This window comes from Poecilia reticulata, chromosome 20 (genome assembly GCF_904066995.2).
Source record: "Poecilia reticulata chromosome 20, P_reticulata-male-v2, whole genome shotgun sequence".
Classification (NCBI taxonomy): Eukaryota; Metazoa; Chordata; class Actinopteri; order Cyprinodontiformes; family Poeciliidae; genus Poecilia; species Poecilia reticulata.
This window is the reverse complement of record NC_088849.1, coordinates 727,296-734,433: the sequence shown is the minus strand read 5'-3', so window position 1 is coordinate 734,433 and position 7,138 is coordinate 727,296.

Genomic DNA, 7,138 nt, shown 5'->3' with positions numbered 1-7,138 from the left:
AATTTGTCCCACAACAGAACCCAGTCTACCTCTAATTCCATATCCAAGAGATGGACCAAGACCTGCGCTGGACCTCCTGAGCAGAAGAATCCAACAGTGATCAATGGTAACTACCACATGTTCTTCTCAAGGTAACTGAATAAACCTTCCATTTCTTTGTCATAATTACATTCTATGCTCAATGGTAAAATCAAAGATCAATGCGCAATGCTTGTGCTTGATTTTGTGTGCTTTGTAGAAATATGTTGTAAATCTTGTTTTTGACATTGGTCTGCTCTTTGTTAATGTTCCTCTGGTTGCAGTAGACTTGTGGTTTCCCACAAAAAACTTTATGGGCCTGATGTATGACCCATTGGACAATTGTGTTGCCTGTTGTCTTAGCCTTAATGTTGGTTAATAAGGCAAAAATACCTCACCAAATCTCTGAGGTTGATATTAGATTGGATTGCTATTGAAATTAATAAGAGTTTCATAAACAATAAAAAAATGTAATTGGACTCAAATCAAACCAGTGAAATCTGTTGCTTCTCAGATCAGCTCAGACTGGTCTGTCAAACAACCACCACTCATGAACAGAGCAAAGACAACAATAGCACCTGATTACAAAGACATTAGCACAACTTTATGTTCCTCCAGTGTATGTATGTCTACTCTGTGGCGTCTGCTAAAATCTGTGTGACTGGAATGACAGAACCTAGAGAAGGATTTGATATGGCGCAGTTTGAGGTATGGTGGCACCGCAAAACAAGAGGGTGCTGCATGCTTTTCATATGCAGCTGTGTGCTGTTGGGCCCTCAGTTTCCTCTGCCTTCAACAGAATACTTCCTCAAACCACAACATGCTTTTCAGTGGTGCTGCACTCAAACTGTCACAAAACCATGATATGTACCAGACAGTAAAATGTTTAACCAGTAAATCATTTAATCATTACAGTAAAAAGAATTATTAATTTAATTCTCTCATGACTTCAAATGTTTTTATTTGATGTTTCCTTGGCTAATGCTCTTTCAATTTACTTGGCCATGATCCTTCATTAGAACAATTTTTAGATTTTAAAACAAAATTGAATAAAGCAAGACCAATCATATTATAAATGTTCTGTTTTTAACTCTTTAGTTTATATATGTTAGAAAAGTTACTATTACAGAAACATAATGGTATCAAATCAGAGGCATATTCACAAATGTTCCCTTCAAAGCTTCTCTTGACCAAGGAGACGACAATGACAGGATGCTTGTAAAAACACAATTTTACTCTAGGTGGAATTAAACTTTCCTGCACAATATATCTATATAAATATTTTGTAGTCTTTGTAAAGCAACAAAGTAAAGACTCTGGAGAAAAAAAACTGTGTGAGTGTCTCTGACCAGAGCTCAGATAACATTGTGTTGAACAAGAAAGGGCAGCATATTGTGGGATCAAGGAGGACGGATGTGAAGGAAGCTTTATGCTGATCTTTTGTCCACTTGTATCTCTAAAGGTCTAGAGCCTTTTGATTTTTTCACTACCTATCTGGCTTCAGACATTATTACATATAAAAATGATGTTTGCTATTATTCACATTGACAGTAGAACTAATACATATATTAATTTTGAGGGAAATTAACTTAAAAGAGATATATCTTTTTGGATTTTTGGTACATTTGGATCTTTACTGCCTCTAGAAACATTCTGAAAGTGAGGAAAAACCCATCCAGCCATTTTTTTTGACAATAAGCAAATGCTTCTTTTTTCAAAAACCTCCAGATTAGTCAATCAGTGGACACTATATCAACCCCTGGAGAACTGTGTGCAAGGTAAAAAGCTCAAGTAGGTCCACTGGACTCCATCCATTTACCATTCAGAAACCACTGCTGCACTGTAAATGCAAAATTGTATTTAAATGAAAATATTAAGTTGACTTTTATCAGTTTTCATCAAATTACTATCAACACTCACTTTTAGTAAGTTACTTGGAATATGTGGTTTAAAAGTCCCCAACTCGGATTAATTTAGAAAAAGTCATTTTGATATTTGTGTGTTTTTGAAGTACCCTGGCTGGTAACACTTTATTAGAAGGGGGGTGAATAAGTCTGACATGACACTGTCATAAACATGACATAACACCTGTCACATCAATAAACCTTCATGAATATTTGACTGTTGTCATAAAGCATCATTTGGTAAATTATGACACTTTTAATACAAAGTTGACATTATTCAAAATGTCTTTGTTATGACAACTTGGCATTAACCAAGAAATCATTACTGATATAAATTTGTTATAAAAGTATTACTGATTGCACTTTAAAAATTAGGTAACTTTAGTTATTAAAACTAAAGTTTAATCAGTAATGATTTCATGAAGGTTTATTGATGTGACAGGTGTTATGTCATGTTTATGAAAGTGTTATGTCAGACTTATTCACCCCCCTTCTAATAAAGTGTTACCCTTTGGCTCAATACTGCATGCATTCATGCAGCATTTCATGTACAAAAGCTTTCCTTGTTTTTGTTATTTTCTGGAGCTAATAATTTGTCACATCTGACTCCTTGATAAAAACATAATCCTGGTGTTTCCATGAACAGCTCATGCCACCCCCACACCTGCCGCCCACTTACTTTGCTTAATTTTTTTGAGGCAGTGAGTTTGTATATATTTTTTATAAGTAAGGTGAATTAATTAGGTTTTACAGTATACAGGACACCAGGCCTTCTGATACAGGCTGTCAGGACTGATGTCAGAACATATGTGCACTGCTGGCAGTAAGTCGGTCTTGTTTCTGGTGAGAGTTGGACTCTGCCCTTTGTTACCCATTCGGTTCATTACATTTATGGATATTTATGGATGATTTGGTCGTACTGACTTCATCAGGTCACATTTTTTGAAAATACCCCTATCCATCCATCTGTGCTTCAGGATGAAATCAGAATAAAACAGACCTCAGAGTAAAGGCCCACTTATAGAATCTGAAGTTTGGAAGTGACAGGCCTGTCTTTCTTGCTGCAATGTGGTGAACTTAAGGTCATTTACCATGCCAAATACATTTTGTTACTGCTGATAGTAAATTGCTCCAATACTGAGGGGGTGGAGAAGGTAACTACGTTGACTCTGGCGAAAATATGTTTTATTTATCACTATCCTACACAAAGCTGCCAATCTAGACTATATATCAAGATATGCTATAGCTTTTCTCTATGGAAGGACAGATGACCACCACAGATAAGTTTTTTGTGCATGGATGAGGGCACTAACCATGACCTGATTAAAAGGCATTAACTCTGATTTCTGCCAGTTAATTTTAAAACCAGAAAGAACACCATAATGCTCAAAGCTAGACAACACATGTGGAATGCATTGCACAGTATTGCTTTAATACAATAAGATGTCATCCTCAGATAACAAAATATGATTATGTGTATTGTTAATAAAGGTTGGAGAAATTGTAGATGAGCTGTGTGTAGCTTGTAGTAATGGTTCAAGTGAAAGGGCGAATATCAGCAGACTGATAACCTCTCAGTCTGCTGAGGGTTAGAGTCTAGGGCAACCTCTCAGTCCACCTTTTGCCTTGAAACATCAAAAAGTGGAGAGGTAGTTTTGCCTGTAAGCACCATGGCTTTTGGGTTTTTTGTACAGTACTTTAATGCATGATGTGCCAAATCCCATAGACTTAAGCACTGACCATAAGAAGGGCCACTCAAGGAGGTCAAAGGCCTTTATGGCATCAAATGAAAGGACAGAAGCAAAGAAACGTAGGTTTTGAGCACCTCCTAAAAAATGCAGTAATCTTCTAACATTATTGTAGCCAATCTGAACCTTATAAACCCGGTCTTATCACGATGAACCAACTTAGTCATATGGTCTTGTAGTGCTGTGTCAGTAGTTTTGCAAGGGGCTCAAAGCTGGAGCATTCTACTGGGTTCTTTCCTTTTTAAGAAGTCTGTGAAGGGCTTTATAAGGGGTATAAGAAAATTAACTCAAGAGTTAACTTCCCCGTACGAAGAGCCCTCTTTGATGGAAAATTGAATCATGTCCAATAGCGGTGGACCAATCAATGGCCAAAAAGAGAGAACATTTGAGTGGAATACCGTCTGGTCCTGATGATTTACCTTTATGTGTGTTACATGCGAAAAGGCAACGATCCTGCAGTTTACTTTGACCATCCTGTGTTAGGGAGATGTCATTAATAAGGTGTGACTTTTTAATATTATTTAAGAATCCATTGTAGGCATGTTTGTTCACATTGCTTTCTGTAATTCCAGATAGAAGAAAGCAAAGGCAGCGTTGATTAATTTTGGATCAGATTGAATGGTGCCACCTTTGTCCTTAATTGAAAAAAAGTCAGAAGACAATTATAAAGCAATGTCAGCCTGTAACATCAGTAATAGCAATAACATTCAAAATGATAAAGTGGTGGACATGAATTGAGACAGAAAATGGTAAATGTCACCCCCGCGCCCCCCCCCCCTTAGTGTGAAAAATCCAACAAACGTCCAACTAATTGTTTATCAAATGGAGAGATGTGCAATAAATATAAATCATCTTGTCTCACCCAAGTCCTTATTGGGTAGAGCAGTGTTTCCCAACCCTGGCCTCAAGGCACACTGCCCAGTATGTTTTGGATGTTTCCCTGCTTTACTATGCCTGATTCAGCTGATTGCAGTTCAGCAAACACCTGTCAATTGAAATCTCCTGGACTGAAGCAAGGAAACACCTAAAACACACTGGGCAGTGTGCCTTGAGGACCAGGGTTGGGAAACAATAGTGTAGACAATTGGGGACAGGAAGTGTGAGTAAGTGACTGGATGAATATGTGCATATCCTGGGCTTTTGGTTTCAGATATGCTAGACAGCCATTATCCTAAGTCAGCTTACAACCGCAACTTAGTCTGCAAACAAACTCTACTTTGTCCTGCTTTTTAGTTGGCCCCAGGAAATTGACAGAAATTATGACTCCTTTCCAGGGAGGGAGATGTTGGAGAACAAATACTCTGCAGCAATCTCTGTTGGCATAGAATGGACATATGATTAGATGTTTTATCTAATCTATATTTATTAGTATATTTTCGAGCATTACAATTGTTAATGCCAACAGGATCCTGTCAGAAATGTTACTGTTGTTTAAACAAGAGCGCTCCTACTGTCAGACTGTAGATTATTTTGACATTTCTAAGTACCTTGTTATCTTAGAAACCTGTATAGTTTAGTGGGGTTGTCTATACCCTCTTGTACCCTCAAGAATATTACAAATTATGTACTAAATCACACTGATGCATTGGTTTCTACCATGCTAACTCTAGATTTTGCAGCAGTAGTAGTATTCCTTTATTTGTTGTTAAATATGTTTTGATATTCTCCTTATGTGGCTATTAATAGCTCTAATTTCATTTGTCTTAATTTTTAGTTTTCATTGACATGGTGCCTTTTTTTTCCATTGCCGTGGTGAATCGTGTTATCTTTGATCCATTGATGAGGGCTTCTTTTTCTTAACTCAGGAGCTGTTTGACTCAGAATTGAGTTACATAGTTGACATTTCCTGTTCCAAAAAAAAAAAATCCCTGAGTATCACAGAATGGAGTAGGTTTATTCAGAATGAGCTATCTCTGTGGTTATGCTGCCATATGCTTAGGCTGTTGGAGAACTAAATGACAATTTTTCTTCCCTCTGCTAACTTCACAGCTTTTTAACTCGGATGAATTATCATATAAAAATATACATATTTTTAATATATATATACGATATGTATATTAAAAATGCGATAGACTGACGACCTGTTCAAGGTGACCCCACCTCTCGCCTGAAACATTCGCTGGAGATAGGCACCAGCACTGCTCCTGACCACACTGGGGACAAGGGTCCCTAGTGTACAGAAAATGGATGGTATATTTTTAACATATAATCTATTTATGACAAATCTCTGTTTTTTAAAGTCATCATACAACTACTGTGTAATGTAAGCTGATTGATTCAGTTTAGAGAATGTATATCAATGTGTGGCTGCATTTTATAACTGAAATTTTAGTTTATTATGACCTTTATTAGTTTTTTTTACCAAGAAGTTCGATTCCCGGCCCGGGGTCTTTCTGCATGGAGTCTGCATGTTCTCCCTGGTGGGTTCTCTCCGGGTACTCCAGCTTCCTCCCACAGTCCAAAAACACGACTGTCAAGTTAATTAGTCTCTTTAAATACTCCTTAAGTGTGAGTTTGTCCTGTCTGTCCCTGTGTTGCCCTGCAATGGACAAGTGACCTCTCCAGAGTGACCCCGCCTTTCACCCGATGACCTTTGGAGATAGGCACCAGCAGCTCTCGTGACCCCACCAGGGCTGAGGGTGTAAAAATAAGGGATAGAAGTTGTGTTGATTGAGTAACTGACTGTTTTTCCATTTATTTTTGCATTTTGTGGTGTACCAATGTCCTAAAATATTTGTCAACATTCCTGCCTCAGTCTTGGTCTCAGAAGAACTGGTCTTGACTCCATCCCTGATTTAGAGACCACAGTTCACCTAACAGTCTTGTTTTTGAACTATGGGAGGAAGGTAAAGTTCCTGAAGAGAAGAAACACATGCACAGGGAGAACATGTAAACTCCATTCAGAAAGAACTCAGACTGGGACTCGAACCCAGGACTTTCTTGCTGCAAGGTAATAGTGCTACCAACTGCGCCACAACTGTTTTTAAACTGCATCATTTTATTTATATTTTTATCTCCTTGTAATTGGTTTGAACTGTTTGAATTGACTTTATAAACAGTAATATTATTATTATTGTTTTATAATCATTTGATGTTATTTCAGCTGATAAATGTATGCTTCTTTTTTCTCTCCACAGAAGTGTCATGTTGTATGGTTGTTGTTGGTGAGAAAGACACTTGCAGGCCCAAGCTGACATTTAGAAGGGATTTAATGATGAAAACTCAGGAACACCAGAACACAAGGAACTGGCAGAGACGAACGACGTGACATAAGACGAGGACCCGATAAGGAACAAAGACAACAAACAGGTGGACTTAAATACACAGGGAGGAAAATCAGGGAACCAGACACAGCTGGGAACAAACAGGGAGGACAGAACATCAGAGACTCACAGGACTAAATAAACACAGAAAACCTCAAAATAAATGCACAGAAAACACAGATCTCAACAAAAAAGCTAACTTCTG